This window comes from Malaya genurostris, chromosome 3 (assembly GCF_030247185.1).
Source record: "Malaya genurostris strain Urasoe2022 chromosome 3, Malgen_1.1, whole genome shotgun sequence".
In the NCBI taxonomy this organism is placed as follows: domain Eukaryota; kingdom Metazoa; phylum Arthropoda; class Insecta; order Diptera; family Culicidae; genus Malaya; species Malaya genurostris.
The window spans coordinates 132635903-132661537 of NC_080572.1; the positions used below are offsets into that span (position 1 = coordinate 132635903).

Genomic DNA, 25635 nt, shown 5'->3' on the forward strand with positions numbered 1-25635 from the left:
ATAAAATTTTGATTAGTAGCGTGCAGTGTCCTATTTTGTCTGTTAAAAATATCCGGCATACCGGATTTCCCTGCCATAGACGGTTTTGAAGGAATAAGTGATATATCAAAGAGAAAACATCGCTCTGTTTGGTCAATCGATGCAAAAGCGAAGCTGTTGGAAGCACGGAATCTATAAATAGAAGTGAAATTATAGTCCTACGTGTAGCATGCTAGAGGTAGGTTGTTGCTAGACAGCAACACAAAAAGTGCCATAAAGCGATTCGAAGCTTTAAGGTGAAATGTTGCGGAATGCGAAAATCACGTTTATGATCAATTATTCAAAAACTAGACCGATTTTCGAAAAACCAAAAACACTTTAGTTTTCAAAATCAAATTTATCATAACTAAGTATTTTTAGAATTTTGAAATTTTGCTTTGCCGAGCCGTAATTGGTTTTTGAAATGTATAAACGGTCACTGTTCCGTCCCACGGGGATGATTTTAGAACTGAAAAGTAGTATTTGCAGCAGAATTTCACAAAGAATCTGAAAATGCAACTCAAAATTATAAAATTTTAGCTAAAACAACCGAAAATTGAAAAAGTTTACATAAACTTTTCTTCATTTTTTTTTATTGCTTGCGCGCTGCTGCTTCGTATTGAGGTGGTGTGAGAAATGCACGGTGCGCACGGTGGCATTATATCGTGAGTAAAAGTTACATATCAAATAATGATGCGAATTTATGCAGTATTGGGTTTTGTGTTGAAATAAAAACGAGTTGAATACAATAAAATGGGTAATGTAAGAAATCGTTTATTTTCTAAGTAGTTGTCATATATAATGCTAATAATGTCCAACTCTGTTGAGTTCAATGCATTGATGTTGCTGAAGCAATAATGCTTGGCTGTGTAATATCGTAAAACAGGTATTATTTTAGATTGTAGCGATTTTTATAGCAAAACTAATACTTCAACATTGACAAGCTACTGAATGAAATGAATACAAGCCAGGTATTATCGTTCATTAACCTGATATACAAACAAAGTGATAAACATTGAGGGTCAGCTTCGAGTCAGTCAGCATGGAAATCTTATTGGAATTCATTGGTTTTTCAATTATTATGAATACAATGAATCAACGCTTGATTTTGCTTTCAAAATCGATTGAACAATAAGGAACTACGAAGAACTTTATATTCAATTTCGTGCCCCAAATATGTGCTTGAGAAAAGATTCACTTAATAATTTTAACTGCATGGTAAGATGAACTCATGCGAGTCAAGTAAATACTTTTACGTAAATTCTATCTCATCGGCGGGAAGGGCCTGGTGAACGACTGGCAAAAAATCGAAAATACTTGATAGTTCTCTTTTCTTCAATCGTTCTTTTGAAGGAGAATCCATGCTTGCTACTAAACTCAGGCATATACATGGTTAGCAAGTTAGTCAATACATATACATATAACCTCATGTTAGTCATTCATAATTACTCATGATTTATAGCTCTAGTGTAAGAGTAATCACTAACAATAACGATTGAATTAGCATATATTCAAAGTGAGAAGGATTCAAAAATCCATTACGTCCAGTCTTTTTTACAAGCCAATATAACGAGAGGTAAGCCCACTGCGCTCAATCATTGAAAAAAGTTCTTGTTTCTATGTGTCCGTTTTTCTTGGTACGCTTTGTGCGACGGCTCGTTCAACTGAAGCGGATAAAATTTTGCGAGCATTTTATGACGCTACATTTCACCTTAATTGGTATGCTCTGATCTTGTGTCATGCAAACTCGGATGAAATTCCATGTTATGTCGTTTCGCCTGAGAAATTGACAACTACCCCAGGGTAAATTGTGAGTGCTTAAGATTAATTTCTAATTGATATAAGATGAACTCGATTGATAATGAGAAAAAGTTTATTGCTTCAACCGAAATCGCTGAATGGTAGAGAAACGTTATAAAAATAACTGCTTGCATACAAAACTTGAACACAAACTTATCACGTGCATGAACAAATATATAATTGCATACATTTGGGATATTGGTGTAATTTCGTCGGTTATAAAACAAATACAAATCAAGACAAATAATGATATCAATCTAAGCAGACTCTCGTGCAATTGCGGATTCAAAAGTGTGACGATGGATTGAACTGTTTGATTGTAGATCATTAGAAATTTCGGTTGCCTTGTTCCCATCAATTACTCGAATAACCCTACGGGGCTGATCCTTATAGTTTTGTCGTGAATACGACATACTTTACTATGGGACGCCTTTTCAAAATTTACCCTTTGAGAGAGTGATAAGTTTTTGATCGTGAATATCTCTTGTTGCATCTAACGTATAACCATAATTTTTGCTACATGCCATCGGAAATATGATCACAATTTTATGATAAAATTTTTAGTGGTGTGACATAATCTCATATAGTTCAAAATTAAACTTTTCTGAAATGTTTTGTATCAAAGAGGAAAACACATGACGATTGTTTGCCTTTCTCGTATTTCGAACGCTCATAGCTCAGTGATCTGTGGAAGGATTTATATAATCTAACTACCAATAGATTCGAAATTTTTCAACTTGAACGTATATTGCAACAACATTGAAGTTCTTCAATAGTACACTATTGAAAAACCTGTCTGACTTGATCCATTTCGGCACCAGCCAATCAGAACGCGTTCTGAGGAAGAGAACAAAATATGTGCTGCTCCAGCGATATAAAAGGTGTTTTTGCCACTTTTTCTATCATTTTGTGAGCAACGGTTACAGGATACACCCACGAGAGTAACATCGGGCCGGTCACCCACTGAAACCACACCATAAGCCTTCCAGCTGAAGTTATCATTGTACACACAAAGAACTATCTCGGATCTAAATGCAGATCCTGTTGGTCGTGACAATTCAAAGCACTTTTCAGTGCTACAGATCATCATAAAGAATTAGTTGAATTTTCTATTTCGTACCAAAGGCATCAGGTGGGAACAGACAAAGTTATCCCATCACTAACATATTCAATTACGACTCACGCAATGCGAAAATGAAATTAGAACATCTTTATACTAGTATGGGTGTCGTTTGGAAATATGCCGTGCGAAACAGAGTTGATACATATACAGATTAATCTGTATTTTACTTCTGAGAAAAAAACAAATTGAACTTGATTTACGCATTCTACTTTCCAGGCGTATCAACAACGAGCTAAACTCAAAGCAATCTTAAATATTTCTTTATCACAGTGATGTGATCGTCCTGAAAAGAACGAATTTTGTAATAAATAACACAATAATGTTCCGGAAATCGCCGGCCTTCTTCTCGGTTTTCTTCGGGAGCAACACTATCTGGGTGTTTGGCAGTACACCGCCCTGTGCGATGGTAACTCCGGAGAGCAGTTTGTTTTACTCCTCGTTGTTACGAATGGCCAGCTGCAGATGGCGAGGGATGATTCTCGTTTTCTTGTTGTCACGGGCAGCATTACCGGCCAATTCCAACATTTCGGTTTCCAAATACTCCATCACTGCCGCCAGATCGACCGGTGCACCGGCACCGACGCGCTCGTCGTAGATTCCCTTTCGGAGCAGACGGTGGATTCTACCAACTGGGAACTGAAGACTAGCACGGTTCGAGCGGGACTTTTCTTCGTAAAAATTCCACGCAGCGATGCTAACAGCTAGGATGCTAAATCGGTAATACAGGCTGTCGCATTTTTTGTACATTAAATTATTATCCATTTGTTGTCAACATTTATATACAGTATCTACAATATACACAGCTTCAGAAAGTATAATCTCCACCTACAGGTTCGACACTAACATCCGCCCGATTCTCTCGATCCCCGTCCCTGTCCACCATCTTCTTTGGAACTAACAAGATCTTTTTTTTTTGTCACTAACTATTCGTTCCCCCTTTCTCCGTCTCTTCACCATCTCGATGGCAACTAACTAGATCTTTGTAGTTTTCTGACATTTTGTTTCCATACCCCCTTTTTACCTCGGTTTCCACAATATTTACTTTTTTCTTTTTTCATTCTCTTCCGTAACATCACCATCACCGCCTACGGTTCTACGCTCCAGTCTATGACCAGCATGCGGGCCACCCGCCGGGCCTTCGTAGCCTGGGGGTGTTTCCCGCGGACCCACACCGAAAGGAAACGGCCTTAGATAGCGCCATCGGGAAGACCCATGCCACATACAATGGATTCTAGAAAATCAAAGACGACATAATCTAATGATACTATTCTAGTTTTAAGTTAGTCGTTAATTAAGATTAGAAAATACCCTTGGCATCTTAGAGCGTAAGCAGTGTGCCTAAAAATATATTATATTATTGAATAAAAAAAATATACACAGCTTATAACTTTACATCTATGGTATTATCTGCTTACTCTATGTTTTAATTTTTTATTTCTTATTGTTTAAGTCCTAAATTGTTAGTGACTTTTATTTCATGTTTGGATTTATATCCTTGAAATTGGCTTGCTGCCGCCGTACTAACCCTCTATTTCATACTATCTCGCTGTTTCCCGTTCTGCGAATAGGCAGGGCATAGAGCGCAAAAGAAGATCGAATTCTGACAAAGGGGCTGTCCCTACTGCGCTGCCTGTAGCAGATATAGAGCGGGGTTTCTTGTGGAAGCTATCGTCATGTAAGTGAAACGAGCTACTCTGAACGCACGTCAAAGTTTGCACGATGGCACCGAAAACCAGTGGAAAGGCAGCCAAAAAGTCCGAAAAGGCCCATAAGAAGTCACAGATCAGGTGCGCAAAACAGCTTAACTAGGAGAACAGCTCCGAATCGACCAGCTTACTGAAGTGAATCGATTTAATGTATCAGTTCATCAGCTATTTTAGTTTAAGGGTTCGTTTGTGCGCCGTTTCTCTTATGCACCGGTTTTCTTTCATATGCATGATCGAAAATAAATCATTGATTTACAATGATGCAATGAATGCAATGCGAATTAATTTATCTTTAATTGATGTTGACTAAATTGAATCTCTTCAAGGGCCGAAGATCCGTTCAACTTGTTGCGTGTTCCCTTCGTCATAATGCGGTGAACTGGATAGCAAATGAGTAAACTGGTGAGCTGCGGTTCTTTTTAAAAGAGTTGTGAGCTGTCAGCTCACTTCAATGATTCGATTCACCGGAACAGCTCAGGAACGAATGGCTCATCTTTAAGAAGAACATCTCCAAGGGAGACAAGAAGAAGAAGACAATTCAAAGCACTTTTCAGTGCTACAGATCATCATAAAGATTTAGTTGAATTTTCTCCTTCGTACCAAAAGCATCAGATTTATCAAAATGGAAATAGACAAAGTTTGCATCCTTACCAACACATTCAATTAAGACTCACGCAATCAGAAAATTAAATTAGGCTCTAAATGTTGAAAAAACTACAAGGATCATCCCATGGGGTTGTTCGAGCCATTGATGTGGAACAAGGCAACCAAAATTTCTAATGATCGACATTCTCAATCAATCGTCACACTTTCGAATCCGCAAATGCACAAGAAACTGCTTAGATTGAACTTTATTATAAACCAAACACCAAACACGCGAACCCACAATATAGACTCTATTTGTCGTGATTTGTATTTGTTTTATAGCAGACGAAATTACATCAATAGCCCAAATGTATGCAATTAAATGTTTGTACACGCTAGCGATACGGATATCGATATTTAAGCTTCTCTTCGCCAAGCTTGTGTTCAAGTTTTGTATGCAAGCAGTAATTTTTATAGCGTTTCTCTACCATTAGCACCATTTTGCGATTTCGGTAGAAGCGATAAACTTTTTCTCATTATCAATCGAGTTCATCTTATATAAATTTGAAATTAATCTTATGCACTCAAAATTTACACTGGGGTAGTTGTCAGGCGAAACGACATATCATGGAATTTCATCCGAACTTGCATGACACAAGATCAGAGCATATCAATTAAAGCTTCAAATCGTTTTATGGCACTTTTTGTCTTGCTGTCTAGCAACAACCTACCTCCAGCATGCTTCACGTAGAACTGAAACGCTAGCTATAATTTTGCTTATATTTATAGCTTCGCGTGCTTCCAACAGCTTCGCTTTAGCATCGATTGATCAATCAAAGTGATGCTTTCACTTTGATATATCGCTTACTCCTTCAAAACCGACGACTATGGCAGAGAAATCCGGTATGCCGGAGATTTTTTGCAGTCAAAATAGGACACTGCTAGCTATTAATCAACATTTCAATGATATACAATTAAAAATACATGGCTATGAACATTCAAATCAATACGTAGAAATATTTCCAATCAAATGGTGACATAATATTAATAATTGATAAAAAAAAATTGACTAAGCTGTAATTGTTCAAATCCTGACCACATTTCTACGTGTATTTTTCTTGAATTTCTAATTTGCACCCCTATATAGAAAACAAAAATGTGTTCCACATTAAAAATCATCATTTTTACATTTTTGTTTCAGAACTATCGTTCCACAAAATCAATTCAAATGTTTGACATGATAAAAAGCAACATTCGAACAACATTTTGTAACTTTTTCTTGGAAAAATATTGAGACATAAGTCGGTAAAGAGGTATTTTTGATGTGGAACACTTCTTTATTTTCTATATAGGGGTGCAAATCAGAAACACAAGGAAAAATACACGTAGAAATGTGGTCAGGTTTTAAACACTTACAGCTCAGTATACTTTGTATCAATTATTAATATTATTTCATCATTTGATTGAACATATTTCTAAGATTCGATTTGGATGTATCAAGGCATGTATTTTCAATTATAAATGATTGAAATTTTGATTAGTAGCGAACAGTGTCGTATTTCGTCTGCTGAAAATTTCCGGCATATCGGACTTCCCTGCCATAGACGACGGTTTTGAAGGAGTAAGCGATACATCGAAGAGAAAACATCGCTCTGATTGGTCAATCGATGCAAAAGCGAAGCTGTTGAAAGCAAGCGAATCTATATATAGAAGTGAAATTATAGCCAACGTTTCAGTCCTACGCGTAGCATGCTAGAAATAGGTTGTTGCTAGACTGCAAGACAAAAAGTGCCATAAAACGATTTGAAGCTTTGATTGGTATGATCTGATGTTGTGTCATGCAAGTTCGGATGAAATTCCATGTTATGTCGTTTCGCCTGAGAAATTGATTAATTTCTAATTTATATAAGATGAACTCGATTGTTAATGAGACAAAGTTTATTGCTTCAACCGAAATCGCAGAATGGTAGAGAAACTTAACGCTATAAAAATAACTTCTTGCATACAAAACTTGAACACAAGCTTGGCGAAGAGAACCTTAAGGGGGGGTAGAATCTAAATGATGAAGAAAATCATCATTTTTGTGAATTTTTTCAGAACTATCGCTCAACAAAAGAAATTCAAATATTTTCTATTATAAAAAACATCATTCGAACAACATTTTGGAATTTTTTCGTGAAAAAATATTGAGAAATAAGTCGGCGAAGAGGCATTTATGAGGACGCTTCTTCGCTGTTTGATTTATTTTAGATTTTTTCAATTTTCGGTGGTTGTTCAATATCAAAAGTACGATTTTTCACGAAAAACTCGGCCATTTTGTAGCTGTAAAACCTTCCCATAGTAACAAAAAACGAAAAGGAAAACGTTGGAGTCGGGTTTTTTATATGTAGAAAGTGTGTGCAAAATTTGAAAACAATTGGTGCAGTAGTTTTTGAATGACGATCGACACGGGCTTTCAAAACCTGCTTTCGAAAAAAACGCGTTTAAAGTTTATTGTCTATAAAATTAAAAGAAACAATTTATTTCTCAGGGGAGCACGTAGGCTCTAATATTCTCAAAAAGCCATATTTTTTCTTTTGTATTTTGTTATAATTGAACATTTCGAAAATGTTTTGTTAAGGTTTGAAGTCAATCGAAGCAGAAATTTTGGGCCTGTGTGCGCAGCTCTTATTTCTTCGTAGTATGAGATTGGCAAAGAAGGAAGAAGAGTGTACGTTTTTGGCTGGCTTTATTCTCGACTCAAGCTCAGACGAAAGGTGTACCCGGCGCAAAAACTAACATCCGTCCTCTCAAACAACAAGAAACGCGGTTACTGGCGTCAGTTCGTAGACGGCTTAACGAAAAAAACATATATGAGCACTCTTTGGAACACAGCCCGACGAATGCGCAATCATAACAGTACGAATGAAAGCGAGAAATATTCGATTTCGCTAGAAAAGTATGCCCAGCCTTTGTTCCGGAACAGAAGATCACTCGCGCCGAGACACCAAATACCAACGAAACACCGTTTTCGATGGTAAAGTTCTCACTTGCGCTCTTGTCATGTAACAGTACAGCTCCGGGGCTAGACAGAATCAAACTTGTTGAAATATCTGCCCGGCCCCGCAAATTGAGGGTAATATTGTCCCACACGACTGGAGACAAGTAAGAGTTATCGCCATTCAAAAACCAGGGAAACCAGCCTCCGATCACAATTCGTATCAGCCGATTGCTATGCTTTCCTGTACCCAGAAACTGTTCTAAAAATTGATTCTGTTTAGTCTAGACAATTGAGTCGAGACTAATGGCTTGCTTTCAGATACACAATTTGGTTTCCGTAGAGGCAAAGGAACGAACGTTTGTATTTCGTTGCACTCAACAAAAATTCAAATACAAATGCTCGTAAAGAACAAATGGCGTCAGTTTTCCTTGACATCAAGGGGGCTTTTGATTCAGTTTCAATAAATATCGTTTCTGAGAACCAGCATCAGCATGGTCTTTCGCCAATTTTAAACAACTTTTTGAGAAACACATGTATTTCGCACATTGTGATTTGTCGACAATTAAATTCAGTTGCATGAGTCTTCCTCAGGGCCCATGCTTAAGTCCTCTTTTATACAATTTTTACGTGAGCAACATAGATGAATGTATCAACACATCTTATATTCTGAGAGAGCTTGCCGACGACCCAAAGCTACCGATACCCAAGGAGCATTACGAGATACACTCCAGAACTTGTCCACGGGGGCTCTTCAACTTGGTATCGAGTTCTCTGTGGAGAAAACTGAGCTGGTTGTATTTGCAAGGAAGCGAGAATCAGCATAACTACAGCTTAAACTAAGGGGTGAAACTATAGCTCAGGTCTTCACATTCAAATATCTCGGGGTCTGGTTCGACTCCAAAGGCACCAGGGTATCTGAAACAAAACTGCCAACAGAGAATCAAATTTCTCCGTACAATAACCGAATCATGGTGGGGTGCCCACCCGAGAGACCTGATCAGGTTGTACCAAACAACGATATTGTCCGTTATGGAGTATGGATGCTTCTGCTTCCGATCCGCCGCGAACACCCACTTCATTAAGCTGGAAAGAATTCAGTATCGCTTTTTGCGTATTGCCTTAGGTTGCATAAAGTCAACTCATACGATGAGCCCCGAAGTGCTGGCGGGTGTTCTTCCATCGAAGAACCGGTTCTGGGATCTCTCATATCGTTCGCTCGTTCGATGCGACATTTTGAATCTTCTGGTGATTGAAAACTTCGAAAGGTTAGCTGAGCTTAATTCTCAAACCCGTTTTATGTCCTTGTATTTTTATTACATGGCTTAGAATATTAATCCTTCTTCGTATGCTTCCAACCGCTCTTATTTCTTGAATACTTTTGATTCTGTTGTACACATCCATGAAAGGAGAGATTCTTGGGAATCCTACTCACGAACGCCCTCAAGTGGCCCCTAATATCTTTAATAATAAATTTAGAACAGTCAACTGTGAAAAGATTTTTTACACAGACGGATCAAAAATCAATGAGTCCACAGGCTTCGGTATCTTCAATCAGAACATCGCCGCTTCGTAAAAACTCAGTGATCCGGCTTCAGTTTACGCCGCAGAATTAGCTGCTATTTAGCTATACGCTGGATCTGCCAAAGTCGACCACTGCGACCCCAATACGACAGTATCTAACTATACTATCCTATTTTTAAGTAAGTTGTTAATCTTAGAGCTTTAGCAGTGTGCCTCTTAAAATTATATTATTGAATTAAAAAAACAACAGCAACAAAAACAGCAGCAACAACAACAATAACAGCAACAATTTCAACACAAATAGTAACAATACCTGCCACAACAAAACAATAATATGTCATTATAATATACCTTACCCTTGGACAAGGAATTAGTAGCTGCTGCACGGGTGCAAATATTGCCTCAAAATTCATAAGTTTTCAAAAAGGTGAAACCATCAACCCTTACAAAGGAACAAGAAGTATTCAAAACAACACTACTCCGGTCTTAGGAAGTAATGACATCGAAGCTGCACCATCCACTAACTATGTGAACACATCTGCAATATCACAGAACATAAATACATCTGCAATATCATAGGACATGAATACAGACAGCTAATTCGAAATTGATCCAATGCGTCCTCTCATTGTAAGTCTTACTTCACAATCTGCGAATTACGACGAACGCTTCTTGAAAGCAAGACTTCATGACCCGAAAATAATGCATGTCGTCCGTCTGTATTAAGTATAGTATAAAAATGCTATTAGCATCAGAAGGCCTTCTAACAACACCTGACCACCTCCTAAGAATCTTCATCGAAGTCCATTGGGAATATGGAATGAAACCCAAGGAAGCGCTGGCCGACCTGGAGTCTTATCGGAAAGTTTTGACAAGTGAACACATCCGCCGACTCCAACTAATTCGGGAAGCCGAACACAATTTTACAAGGCCGATTCTCCGGAAATAACGACGCCCTCTATTGAGATACTATCCTATAATGACGTAAGTGACACTATACTTCATTCAAATCCTCAAATTTCTTCATATTCACAACAACATGCGATTGAAATTCTTGTCTACTGTCAGAATTTCAATCGCTTAAAAAGCCCAGCAAAAATGAAGGAAATTCAACAAAATATTTTATCATCTTTTTTCTCAGTCATTCTTGGAACTGAAAGTAGTTGGGACGAAAGCGTAAAATGCGAAGAAATTTTTGGAAATAACTATAACATATTCCGGCATGACCGTAACTTAGCACTATCCAACAATAAATCTGGATGTGGAGTCTTCATTGCAGTAAGTGCTGACTTTACATCCGACAAAATTGAAACAAATAAACACAAACAATTTGAAGATGTTTCCACCAAAGTATTTATATCAAGACAAAAACATGTTTCTACCTCTGTGTATTTCCCCCCTGAAAATGCTAATCAAACAACTTTCGAGCTATTCTTTCACACCGTAGAAAATATTATGTCGAATGTGGAACTAGAAGTTAAGTTACACATATACGGTAACTTTAAAACACGAAACGCTTGAATCATCACCGATGAACAAAATGAATCCATTCTGCTTCCAATTGCAGGAGAAAATGAAATACTACAACTTCTTATTGACAAAAATTCTTTATTCGGCTTGAATCAAATAAATTCGGTGAAAACAAACAAAATTCAAATCTTGATCTTCTTTTCACAAACTGTACCGAAGACTTCTGTGTGAATGCCTCACCAAACCCACTCTGGAAAAATGAGGCATTTCACACGGCAATTGAATACTCAATCTTCATGCATAACATGTCTCTTCCTAACGAAATAGAATACGAGGAAATGCCGGAATACCACACAACAAATTTCGAAGAAGCAAAACGTAGACTAAGTACATTAAACTGGCAAAATATTTTGAATATAGAAGGAAACGTCAATGAAGAAATGGAAAAATTCTATCTAATTATTAACAACTTAATTTCGAAAATTGTACCAGTAAAAAGAAAAAGAAGAAGAAGTCACAACAGCAAATTGCCTGTCTGGTTCAACCCGCAATTGAAAAACCTGAAAAATGGAAAACAGAAAGCACATAAGACTTATAGAACAGATAAAAGTGTTATCAATCCAAAAATACGTCGACATTTGTCATGACCTGAAAATAGCAATCAACTCGGCACAAGAAGAATATAATCTTAAAGTTGAAAGCGAAATCAAAGAGCATCCTAAAAATTTCTTTAGCTATGTTAAAACAAAATTGAAGAATAACAACCTTCCTTCCCAGATGAACCTAGACGGAACTACTGGAAATAATTGCACTGAAATTTGATATTTATTTGCATTTTTTTCCAAGAAATATATACACCATATGCCGAGACAGATCGTGAACGTGACTACTTATCCTTCATAACGGAGCTTTCTAATGACATCACTGTCAATCAATTATCAAAGCAGGAAATATTCACTGCACTTGAAAACCTCAACGCAGCCAAGGGACCTGGACCTGACGGAATAGCACAAATATTTTTGAAACAATTAGCTACTGAACTCACAAGACCATTACACCATCTCCTCAATTTATCTCTAAGAACAGGAATATTTCCAAAAACATGGGAATCCTCCTCCTTAGTATCGGTATTTAAATCAGGCTCAAAATCAGACATACGTAATTATTGAGGAATTGCCATTATCTCGTGCATTCCAAAATTATTCGAAAAAAATATAAATGGAAAAATACTTCAACAAGTAAAAAATCACATAACTCCAAAACAACATGGCTTTTTCAAAGGTTGCTTTACGTCAATAAATATTTTGGAATTCATTACATTCACTTTGGAAGATATGGACAATGGAAATTAGGTAGAAACTCTCTATACTGACTTCAGCAAAGCTTTCGACAGAATTGACATACCATTATTACTGTTCAAAATTAAAAAAGTACGGGTGTGTATTGTCAGAGACATAACTGGCTGTCGTGAATACGAATAAAACTGACACGATTTCTTTATACTTTCGAATTCGAATTGATAGTTGATCGATTGCGTGAATTGTGAAACTTTCCCTATTTTCACTACAAGAATTTTAAACGATTTTTGACGTCGATTATCCCATTTCGGATTTGCATATTTCATTGAAAGAAACTACCAAGATACTTTACAGGATTCATTTCTGCCTTCTAGAAGGACCAAATTGTGGAATTCTCGACGATATGTAGCACAGTTCGGAACATTTATCTCGAAAGAATTCGCACAGCGAAAAGTGCACGAAGCAAAACAAATTATTTAGGATTTTCACTAAACTGATGATTTTTTCCTTCGATTTGCAAAGAAGTAATCTTAGTAATTCTTTACATAACATTCAGAGCCATTAAAATGGCTGATTTTAGATAATGTTGTCCACTTTTCGTTTTCTTTCTCTCCAATGCAAACGACCAGCAGCTCTGTTGCATGATGCAAACGCTCTTGTTTGAGTTGAAACTAGCTTTGCGTACAAACCGCAACACATCTGCTCGTAAATAAATGATGCCAAACAGAATCAATTTTTCTTAAGAAGCTTCTTTTTGCGTGATTTCGTTTGTAACTTTTTCACAAATGGGCAGTTCCATCGGTCACACATACAGGGACTTATAGAATTTTAACGTCGATTATTTCAACACTATGAAGATGCCGTACAGGATTCATTTCTGCCTTTTAGAAGGACCAAATTGTGGAGTTCTTTACGATATGTAGCTCAGTTCGGAACATTTTTCTCGAACGATATTCGCACAGCGAAAAGTGCACGAAACAAATTAAATTATTTTGGATTTTCACTAAACTATTGATATTTTCCTTCGATATACAAAGAAGTAATCCTAAGAGTTTTTTGGATAAAATTTAGAGCCATTAGAGTGGCTGATTCTATATAATGTTGTTCACTTTTTGTTTTTCGTTTTCTTTCTCTCCAATGCAAACGGCCAGAAGCTCTGTTGCATGATGCAATCGCTCTTGTTTGAGTTGAAATTAGCTTTGCGTACGAACCGCAACACATCCGCTTGCAGTGCGAAATGATGCGGAACTTGTTCAATGCGTCTTCTCGACATGACGACCGGAAGACAAATGAGAACTACGGCCTGAGCGTTAGAGGTTTTTAACCACGCAGAAGGTGCGCTCTCCGATGCCGCTGTTTGAATTCGTCTTCTCGCTCCGACGTCTGCTTTCATCCAACGCACACGAAGAAATGAACGATTTTCGCTTTTTTGCATAAATATTTGTTTATCAATCCTATTTTTGTGTATTACATCAATGTTTTACAGTACAAATGTTTTGACCCTTTGGACTTTCAGCTTTATTGTTCATACGATTCGTTATTAATAATAGATGTTTTAGTTACTCTTGTTTCACATACTAATGTTTAATCATATTATTTATTTTAATTATTAAAAAAATATCTACCTACTTATAACTATCCCTAACCTAATACGTACAAATTTTGAATTATTTGTATCACAGAAATTTAGCACCTCTCTTCAAATTTCGTGCAGTATTGTTTGAATTTTTGTTCTAGTATATCCAGGGAGGCCATCTCATGTACTTCACTAGTCCTTGTCCAAGGGGGTAGATTTAGAATCATCTTTAAGGTCTTACTATGAATGCGCTGAAGCCTAAGTTTGTGCGTTCGTGCACAGCCCCGCATACAGGGACTGCGTATTCAATTGCGGGGCAGATAATTTGTTTATAGATCCGCATCTGATTCTTCAGACACAGTTTAGATGTTCTACAAATCAGCGGATACAGAGACTTAATGAGTATGCTGCATTTTTTAACGATTTTATCAACATGTGACCTGAATATCAGATATCTGTCAAAGGTGAGTCCTAGATAGATAACTTAGTCGGACCATTGGATAACCTCATCACCGAATCGTATTCGGCATTCGTCTGATGGAACAAGTTTTGGAGATCTTGAATGTGGAAACAAGATGACCTGAGTTTTTGCTGCATTCATCACTATTTCCCAGCTTGTAAAATTTTCAGTTAAAGAGTCCAGACATGTCTCTAGCTTATTTTTCAGAGCATTAACGACGCGACCTTTGTAAAGAATAGCAGTATCATCAGCAAACTGTGACCGAACACCACCACCCGGAAGAGTTGGGATGTCTGACGTAAAAATGTTGTATAGGATGGGACCTAAGATACTTCCTTGGGGTACACCAGCAGGAATAATAAATCTTTCTGAAAGTGCATTATTCAGAGAAACCTAGAATGCTCTATCTGCAGAATATTTTTTGATAATTTTAATAAATAAAATTATACCGATGCAGTTTGAACACCAGTCCATCGTGCCACACATTATCGAATGCCTTTTCAATATCCAATATTGCCATGGCAGTCGTTTTGGACACTGATTTGTTTTGCTGGATGATGTTGTTAACCCTTCTGAGTTGGTGGATGGTGGATCTTCCTTTCCGGAACCCAAACTGTTCTTCCAGAAATATATCCTGTTCATCTGCGAAAGCAAGAATTCCCCTTTGTATTGACTATTCAAACAGCTTGGATAGGGCAGAGAGTAAGCTGATGGGCCTTGGAAAAGGAAGGATCTTTTCCCGGTTTCAAAACTTGAATAACTTTATCTAACTTCAGCATCGAAGGGTAGTAGCCAAGCTCCCAGCACCTGTTAAAACTTTTAGCTAAGAAAACAAATGAGCGAATACTCAAATGTTTCAACTCAATGTTGAATGTGTTGTCGAAACCGGGGGCCTTCATATTTTTGGATTTTCTCACAATAGACAACAGCTCATTCGCAGTGACTCTACTTTCCTCAGAAACCAAGTTGTTTGATTGGTCAACCTTAGCTACGCATAAGCAACGGCTCTTTCATGTGGACTAACAATGTTGAGTCCTAAATTGTGAGAACACAAAAACTGCTGGCCTAGCGTATTTGCCTTCTCTACTGGTGTGATTGAAGGTATTTATTCAGCTGCGTACTGGGGTGACATCAGAGGAGGAATAGGCTTCGGTTTTTTCTTAAGCACCTTCGTTAAGAATCAGAAGGGCTTTGAATGTGGGAGAACTGCTCGAAGCTTTTGCTGGAAGTTCCTGTTGCGAAGCTCAGTTATCCTTTCCTGGATTATCCTAGTTAAGTTGTTATAAGAGGTTTTCATATCAAGGATACCAGTTCGTTGATACTGCCTCCGGTAGATATTTCGAAGTCGGATGAGTTTCTTGGTGACACAGTCAATTTGAAAAGAGGAACTCGGCATATGTTGTACTGGAACCGTCCAATCTCGATCGACTATGATTGAATGCTGGAAGGAATATAGGACCGCATCGATTTCCATCGGGAAATCTAGTGGCAAACCGATATTAACATGTTGGTCGGCGATTTGTTGAAATTGGACCCAGTCTTTTCAATAATAGATCCTCCGAGGCTGAATAGGCACTGTTTCTGGTGAACATCCCAACGTCAATATTACTGGAAAGTGGTCGGAAGAGAGCTCGTTGAAGACATCCGGAGAGCTGTCTATGGCAATATTGCTGATTAATATATCCAAAATGGAATGATTCCGATCTGGAAAGTCGCGTTGGTTGATCCGGAGCGAGGATGCTGTACTGTCCAGCTTCGTAATCTTCGGCAAGTACGAATCCGTTTCGATTCTGTCTCTTGTTTCCCCACAGCTCATGCCGTGCGTTCAGGTCTCCAGCAATGATAAATTTGTTCTGTCGTCGAGTGAGCGTAGCCAGATCTCGCTTCAATGATGCACACGTACCATCTCGTAGATTTTTTTGTTTGGGACAGTCCGCTGCAATGATGATGATGGGTCCCATCGTCGTTGTAGTCTCAATTCCGATGGCTTCTACAAGTTGCAATTTAAAGGCAGGTAGAAGCCTGTGCGGAATGGGTCTTTTAATGACAATGGCGTCTCTACCTCTTCTGGTAGTTGTGCTGTCGAGCCTGTGAATTCTGTTACTGGAAATAAAATTAGAAATTTCAGGTGTAAGATGAGTTTCAGTTAAAATAGCAATATCGGCATTCTTCTCTTGAAGAAAGTCGGTCAATTCAGCAGTTTTGCTCCTGAGTGAGCAAGCATTCCAATATACTACAACCAGCTCATTATATTGCATATTCGATGATGAATTTGCCTAAGTCGTTGATTTGATCTAACCGCGCTCTGCAGGTTCGTAGTTTTGTTGTCATTGTTAAGAAAATGACGATCAGTTGTTCAGCAGAGATTCTCTGCCAGAGAATAAGTCACCAGATTGCTGTGAGGAAGTGGCGGCAAATTTGTAATATCCCTCTTCGATGGGAGCCGTTGGAAAATAATTTCATCCTTCTGTGGAACATTCTTGCGCTTTGATTGTTTACGAGACGCCTGTTGTCGAATTTTTGTGAACTCTGCACGTTTGGGACACGATTTGCTGGTAGATGGATGGTCGCCATCACAGTTCACATATTTTACTGTGATGTCATCTAGTAGGCAATCGTTGGTATTATGTGATTCGGCACATTTTCCGCACCGACTTTTCATGTGGCAATTCCTCGCTCCATGGTCGTAGTTCAAATAGTTCGGGCACTGTGTGACATCCCGATGTACCGGTTTATACTTTTGCCATTCGATGATTATATGAAATAACGATTGTTCGAACTAAGGCGTGATCCTTCGATCCGGCAGGTATATCTTAGCGTGCTGCTCTTGCACGCCAAGCTCTACCTGTTGGCAGATCAGCTCAGTTCTGTATTTCTACCGACAGTTTGAGACTGACAGAAGTGGCCACTTCGAATCAAAGTAAAATCTTGACTCTTGCTACCTGCCTCTCCACTAATGCCAGCTTGTGACAAGAGATTCTAAGAGAGGCGCGTCGGAGCCGATTGTAGGCCGTATAAATCTGGTCTTCCACGGTTTCTCGGCCAGAGTCCAGCTTGTGGAAAATGGCTTGTAACTAAACTCAGCCTATTTCAGTGAGCAGAGAGTGAGAAAGGCGCTTCCGAACAAATCCATCCGACACTTAAATCCAGCAAGTCATGATTCCCTCAACTGGAGACAAAGACAACCGCTGTTCAGCATCAAACTGAAGAATGAAAGGTGATATTCACTACACGCGAGATACGACCGGGGTGGACAAGACTTAGACGTATACTCGTTTATTAACAATTTCTTAAAGCTATTTATAATAAGAGAAGTGTTGCATTGAATTGGAACGTTGCGCAACATATGACGCAACTTATTGTTGTTTTCTCTTTCCATTCCACATCGGGAGTCCTGGCGGTTCGTCCGCGTCCCTAGCTATGCATACGCGCGCATCTGGTTTACATAAATTTTCTGCCCGGTTCTCTTAGCCGGCATTTGTATACCTCCTACATTGAATAGTCTATAAGGCCCTAGCGCGCAGCTCTGTAAAATCTATCCTGCCTGTGTGCATATGCTGATCCCTTTCTTAAGAGGAACGGAAAGGTTTTATTACTATGGAAAATAAACATGAGACTTAAACTGGGGTAAACAGTTCTAGTTTTCTTATCTTATCTTTTTCTGCTAAATTGAAATGTTCGATAGCGTTTTGAAATCCTGGATTTGATCTTGTTGAAATGAATGAAATCTGCCGGGTAGCTTTGCTAATTTTAAGCCGTGCTGGAACATCCCGGCCCCAGTAATTCTATTACTTCAATAAGGGTGAAAACACGAGATTAAAATTTGTTTTGTTGTATGTTTCAGCTTCTGTGCTTGAAATATCGTATGTCTAGTGTAATTGAATTGTCATAGATTTCATGTAATTGAATATAATCATTTCACTTGTTTTTAAAATAATACAATTCACTTAAGATCTAGTTTCATTGTAATGATTGATTTATGAAAATTAGTTTAAAGCTTATAACGCTTGCATATGTATTGGAGAAAAGTATATATGTTGAATGCTAACACAATATGCTAAGATGCATGTACAATTGAATATAAGAAAAATGTATTTAATTTATATTTGATTCGATGGTTGCCTCCGTTTTTCGATGCGATGCTCTAATGATGTCTGCGTTGAGAATTCTCAGCTGTTTGATCGGGTAGATGTTGCCAGATGTTACCGCTTCTAATGGTGGAGCGTTCGGTACTGAAGCGGTTGATCGTTGCGACGGTTCAGTTTGTTGATGATTCCTCATAGAACTTCTATGAGACAGGAACGCCGTGATGGAGTCTCAAAATGAAGCGAGCAATTGCCATCCGAATATATCGTTGTTCATTCCTATTGATGCTCTATTGCGGAACGGGGGTCGTATATTTGTGGTTTCTAGTATGAAAATCCTATAATGATCGGTAGAATATCCTTGGCTTGTATTCATATAATGATATTTCGTACCTATAGTAGACTAAAGCTTTAGTCCATGTAAACTCTGGTGTGCGATAAGTTTCGCCAGTACAACTACTACCGCTAACGTGTCCTGCGATTAAGGTTTCGCCTCTCGTTGTCGTATTTACTTTAGCTTCGTTTATATTTATATTGTGTGTTAATGACACTGAATAGAGCATATGGGCTCTTTGGCAGCTTTCGGCTGTGAATTCTTTTATTATATATGCAAAACCTCGCTCGTAATCGGAAGTATGCGAGTGCATTCCACAGTGCCTTATTTCTCTTTTGATTATTACCTTGCACTGATATACCTTTGCTATAGTTTTAGCATTTCTTTGGAGAACCTGTATGGAGACTTCACTTGTCGTAATATTGTCTGCGGATGGTAAACAGGCGGCAACATCCAGCAGTGAGTAGCTTGTTATGTTGATTTCACGGTTCGCGCAATCGTACGCGATCAACCCTTTCGTTGACGAGTCAGGTAACGCTCCAAACACGCAGCATAATAGTCCGATGCAGATAATTGTTATAATATGAAGAGGTAGCCCATAGATAGGTCTAAATTTCTTTGAGTTCGACCTTTGCTGGTTTGCTCCACGTTGGTTTTCCTCTCGAAGTTCTTTGGCTTTTTCCCTGACACGGTCCATGTCGTTTTCTTCTTTCGTTCCCCAATTAGGGAATTCCCATTCACGTGGTCTTTTTTGCGGGCGAATGCAACCGACGAAGTGTCTTTCCTCGGAGGTCGTTGCTATGGTTTTTGTGACTTTCTGCTTACGTTTTGCGGATTGTGACAGTGCTCGCTTCGATGTGGTTTGTGCAGGTGGGAACGCCTCCACAACTACTGACGAAGATCGGGGTTTCTTCTGCTTATTGATGACTGCTGGTGCTATTTCTGCTGAACTCGTTGTTGCTGTTATTACTGGAGGCAACCCCTTACTGATTATGTCTTCTAAAATGGAACTTAAATTTTTCATATAATATAATGACGAAATGTTATGTCTAGCTTCGTAAATATCGGGGCTCGTTTGTATTTGTAATTTATTAGTAATCGGGACATATGTGTTACAGGTAGAATAATTTTGCCATTTCGTCCTGTTTTAATTATACCATCGTCATCTAAGAATGGCTCTAGATTAGCCACAGAACTATTAGGGTTTATTGATTCTTGATTCTTTAAACTAGCTAACTCGTTTTCATATGCTCTTTCTTGAGCTAATCGAAATATGAGCTCTTTAGCCCTATGTTCATCAACTATTGATGGGATATTTTTATTATATGGTTGTTTCTTTATCTTCGCTCTCAAAGTATCGACAAATTGCACGACTATTATTGCGGCTCCTTTTACGGCCTGCCAAGAAGTGGCATATAAAAACAAGGAAGGTTTCTTTTTGTTCTGTACAATTATATCGCAATTTCCACGTACATCCAGTACTGCGATTTTTACTGCGGGTCGATTAAATATACCTTTCACAGTTTTTACTGTTGCGGATCTTACTTGTCCGTCTTTGGCCTTTTGCACATTCTCAATAATGCCTTTCAGCCACTGTCCTCTGCCGGTAAGAGAACTATCTTCAGTTATAACGACAATGTCGCCAATCTGAATGGGCCTAACCTTGCCCTGCCATTTCCGCCTTTCTATTAAGGTCGGTAAATATTCATTGCGCCAACGCCTCCACAAGTGAAGCTGGCTATTAGCAATAGCTTTTACATTAGTTTGTGACAGATCTACCAAATCAGTAATGTAAGCTTCTTCTGGCTCGCTAATTCTCCCTGTTAGTAACTGATTGGGAGTTATAAAGTGAGAATCCGCATTATCCAAGGATATCTCTGTTAATGGTCGATCATTGATCATGTCTGCGGCCTTATACAAGCATGACCTTAGAGTCTCAACTCGAGGCCTGTTGACTCCAAAAGCTTTTAACATCTCCTTCAAAGATAGCTTAATGATTCGTTTTAAACGCTCCCATGCTCCTCCAAAATGGGGGCTGAGCGGTGGATAAAATTTCCACGAAAATTCCATTAGCACCCCCCGTTTTTGCATTTCATTATTTAATTCTTTCAAAGCTCTTTTGAGCTCTTTATTCGCACCAACAAAATTGGTACCATTATCACTCCAAATTTGTCTTGGTCTTGCATGTTTCAAAGCCATAAAATTACTTAGACAACGTAAAAAGGCATTTGTGTCCAATCCTTCCGCAAGTTCTATGTGAACTGCTCTTGACTTCATGCAAGTAAATATGACGCCCCAGCGCTTATGTACCTGCCTTCCAACTGCAACTTCTATAGGACCGAAATAATCGACACCGGTCTCTACAAACGCACGGAAAACTCCACCAGTTCGACAATCTGGTAAAGGAGCCATTTGAGGTGATTCTGGTTTGGATGCGTCATTGCGACATTTTTGACACGCTAATTTGACGTCGCGCAAAACTGACCTACCATTGGGAATCCAATATTTCTCCCATAACGTAGAAAATACTACATTATCATTATGATGAAGGTTTTTCTCGTGATAATTTTTGACTATTAAAAAGGTTATCCGATGCTTCGGTAAAATATTAGGGGTCCTAGTGCTTAAAGGAATACTATTTGAGTTAGCGAGCCGACCCTGCGCTCTCAACAGGCCATCTTTATCCAAAAATGCATTACATTTATTCAATCGGTTATCAGATGTCGACGTTCCACCTTTTAACTCTTCTATTTGTGGGCTATAGACGTCACATTGCGCCTTTTTTATCGCGTAATGTTCCGCGTTCATTCTATCTTTATAGTCGTTGACATAGTCAAACGGTTTATTCAAGTTATGAAAACGTACCTTATTCAAGTGTACTTTATACATAAGTAATTTGATGTATAACAATTGATTTTTTATTAATCTATCCCACGTCGATATATCATTCTCGCTGAGAAGATCAAGCCGCTCTTCCCCTCCAACGAGATCGTGTCCTTTCCTATAAACAACCCTACGTGGGCTTGAAGTGTCGGCACTATGGATGTTGACTGGGATGGTTTCAACGTCCGTTTCTTTTTCGCATAAAAACCCTTTGCCTTTGGGGTACTGGTTAACATGTTCCTTCAGGAAATTTGGCCCTGAGTACCATTTTAATACTTTTACCTCTCGAGTGCCTTCATCTGCCGGATTCAAATTCGTCGGCACCCATCGCCATTCATCGATTTTACTGAGGCTTAATATTTCGCTATTAATGAGACGTACAATGTATATTTTCTATGTTCTGAGTGAATCCAATTTAAAACTGTCTGAGAGTGAGACCAATAATATTTTTTAATAGCTATAATACGCATTTCTTTGCAGATTTGATCGGTCAAGTTTGCTCCAAGCACGGCAGCTTGAAACTCGAGCCTATGAATTAGGACTCTTTTAATTGGGGCTACTTTCGCTTTTGCTGTCACTATTCTTATTACAGGTTTGCCATATAAAGTACTCTTAATGTACACGCAGGCTGCGTAAGCTCTATCGGATGCATCCACGAACGTGTGTATTTCTGTTTGTGGATCTGAATCCAATGTTAAGGTGAAATGTAGCGGAATGCGAAAATCGCGTTTTTGATCAATTATTCAAAAACTAGACCGATTTTCGAAAAACCAAAAACACTTAAGTTTTCGAAATCAAATTTATCAGAACTAAGTATTCTTAGAATTTTGAAATTTTGCTTTGCCGAGCCGTAATTGGCTTTTGAAATGTTTAAACGGTTACTGTTTCGTTCCACGGGGATGATTTTAGAACTGAAAAGTAATGTTTGTAGCAGAATTTCACAAAGAATCTGAAAATGCAACTAAAAGTTATAAAATGTTAGCTAAAACAAACGAAATTTGAAAAAGTTTACATAAACTTTTCCGCATTTTTTTTATTGCTTGCGCGCTGCTGTTTCGTATTGAGGTGGTGTGAGAAATGCACGGTGCGCACGGTGGCATTATATCGTGAGTAAAAGTTACATATCAAATAATGACGCGAATTTATGCAGTATTGGGTTTTGTGTTGAAATAAAAACGAGTTGAATACAATAAAATGGGTATTGTAGGAAATCGTTTATTTTCTAAGTAACTGTCATTTATAATGCTACAAATGTCCAATTCTGTTGAGTTCAATGCATTGATGTTGCTGAAGTAATAAAGCTTGGCTGTGTAATATCGTATAACAGGTATTATTTTAGATTGTAGCAATTTTTATAGCAAAGCTATAACTTCTTCATTGACAAGTTGCTTAATGAAATGAATACAAACCAAGTATTATTGTTCGTTAACCTGTGATACAAACAATAATAATAAACAACTCGAATAAACGTTGTCAAGCAAAGCAAAGTCTTGGTATTACATTTATTGTTGAATATGACCATTTGTTTCAACAGACTTCGCAGCCAAGGAGTGGCGGAACCGTATTGGGAGAATACTGAATCCACACCAGTCTTGGTTTGGAAGTCTTAGAATTACATTCCTTTTGAGAAATTTTTTACAAGTCAATATAACGAGAGGTAAACCCACTGCGCTCAATCTTTGAAAAAAGTTCTTGTTTATACGTGTCCGTTTTTCTTGGTATGCTTTGTGCGACGGTTCGTTCAACTGAAGCGGATAAAATTTTGCGCGCATTTTATGACGCTACATTTCACCTTAAAGCTCTAGGTATTTTGATATTTTCAATTTCTTTTATTTTTCTCAAAAAATTTTGCCACCTTAATTGTACCGTAGGGGGAATCAAGTCATCCCAACTTAAACTGTACTGGTGTAACTCTTGCATAATAAGTTTGCCTTGAATAGTATAATGAGCAATCAGACCTAATGGATCGAATATGCTCATCACGAAAGCTAAAATTTCTCTCATCGTAGGTGTGACATGAATATCAATGTTTCCAAATTCGCGTTGCTTGTAATTTAAGGCAAATCGCAACTCATCTTGGTTGGTATCCCAATAAACTCCTAGAACTTTATCATAGGTATCCTGTTTTTCGCAGAACGTTTCAACTGTTGCTTTCTGAGCATTCTTTCTTTGCTCTGACAAACTGTTTAAGGTAGCGCTTCGCCGTGGTCAGGTCGAAGCGAGACAACTCACTGCTTCCTCTTGCTTTGTCGCCGAAATTTCACCCTAAATTGCAAATTTCTCCAATACTAACCCGATTCACGAAAAATCAAAAACATACAATTGTAGGTAAATGATTTTACTATGCATTTGGCGAAAAATATCAGTTAAAAAGCTTTTCTTTCACGAGATTTCGTGTGAGTTTTGTTAAACATTTTGTTTTATTTTTTCCTTTTCTCGCTATAAACAACTCGCATATGTAGGGATGTGCTACGTTTTCAACAAAGTGTCAAAGCTAGTAACGATGAAAATCATTACTGATTTCTCGTTCTATTGAAACATGAATAGTAATTATTTTACAAAGTAGTAACACTTACTTACATTTTCTACTCATCTATATTCAACGTTTACGCAGAGAGAACGGAAAACGAAAACAAAAGAAATGTTGTTAGCGTCTACCACATGTGGCATTTTGCACACCCCAATGCATGCGTTGACATTGTGTGCGTGCGAAAGAATAAGGAAAAACTCATTTATTTTTATAACTCGCACGAAATCTTTCGATAAAAACGTTTATCAGGCACAATTTATATACGAATCGATAGAAAAATTAATTATCTAGAATCGTATGTTCTTGGAATTTCCGTTTTCTTTCCCGTTTTCTCACAATTTTAGGTAAAGTGCGTGAAACCCCGGGATAGGCAGCGAACTCCCGTGACCACGGCGAAGCGCTACCTTAAAAGAGTATTTTTATTTGAAATAAATTCGCGAATAAAAAATCCAGTTCGGCCATGTATGTTTATAACCAGATTAATAGTTTCTCTAGGTTTTGATTCTGTGGAGAAACTATCCAAATAATCGTCTACATAATGTTGACGACACACCGCGACAGCGCCCAACGGATATTGTCCTGATTGCTGCTCGGCGCTATAATTTTTTACAGCTTGAGCGCTGGCTGGCGAGCAAGTCGAACCAAATATCATAACTTGCATAACATAAATATCGGGTGATCGTGATGAATCGCAATCACGCCACAAAAATCTTTGGCTATGCTGATCTTCATCGCGAATTCGAATTTAATGAAACATCTCTTTTATGTCGGCACTCACTGCTATGCCATATTCTCGAAATCGTATTAACACTCCGAACAAAGAAGCGTTAGCATCCGGCCCCGGAAGCAGGGCCGAATTAAATGAGACACCTTGTACTGATGCTGCTGCATCAAATACCAACCGATGTTTTATCGGTAATTTATTTTTGTTTGTTACTACAAACTGAGGTAAATAAAAAACTCTCTTAGGATTGGCTATTAACTCGCTAGGAGTGAGTTTTCTAGCGTATCCTTTCGTAATGTAATCGTTTATGGTATCTTTTACCCATTGACTTTTCACTATATCTTTGGATAGAGTTCTCTCAAGGCCCTCTAACCTGTGTAAAGCATATTTAAAACTGGAGGGAAACTGAAAGTCATCGGTCCTCCAAAATAAACCAATTTCATATTTCTGATACTCGGAATCGTATCTCATGGTATCTTGTATCAACTGATTAGCTCGAACTATCTCAGTTGATTTGACTTCTGGTATCGATCGATTGACCG

General features: G+C 38.2%; 1 protein-coding gene across 5 annotated transcripts in view; it reads right to left on the bottom strand.

The window, feature by feature from the left end:
• LOC131436301 (WD repeat and FYVE domain-containing protein 3) overlaps nucleotides 1–25635 on the bottom strand; it is a 1204110-nt gene that overhangs the window by 552804 nt on the left and 625671 nt on the right. The gene's annotated exons all lie outside the window — the stretch shown is intronic.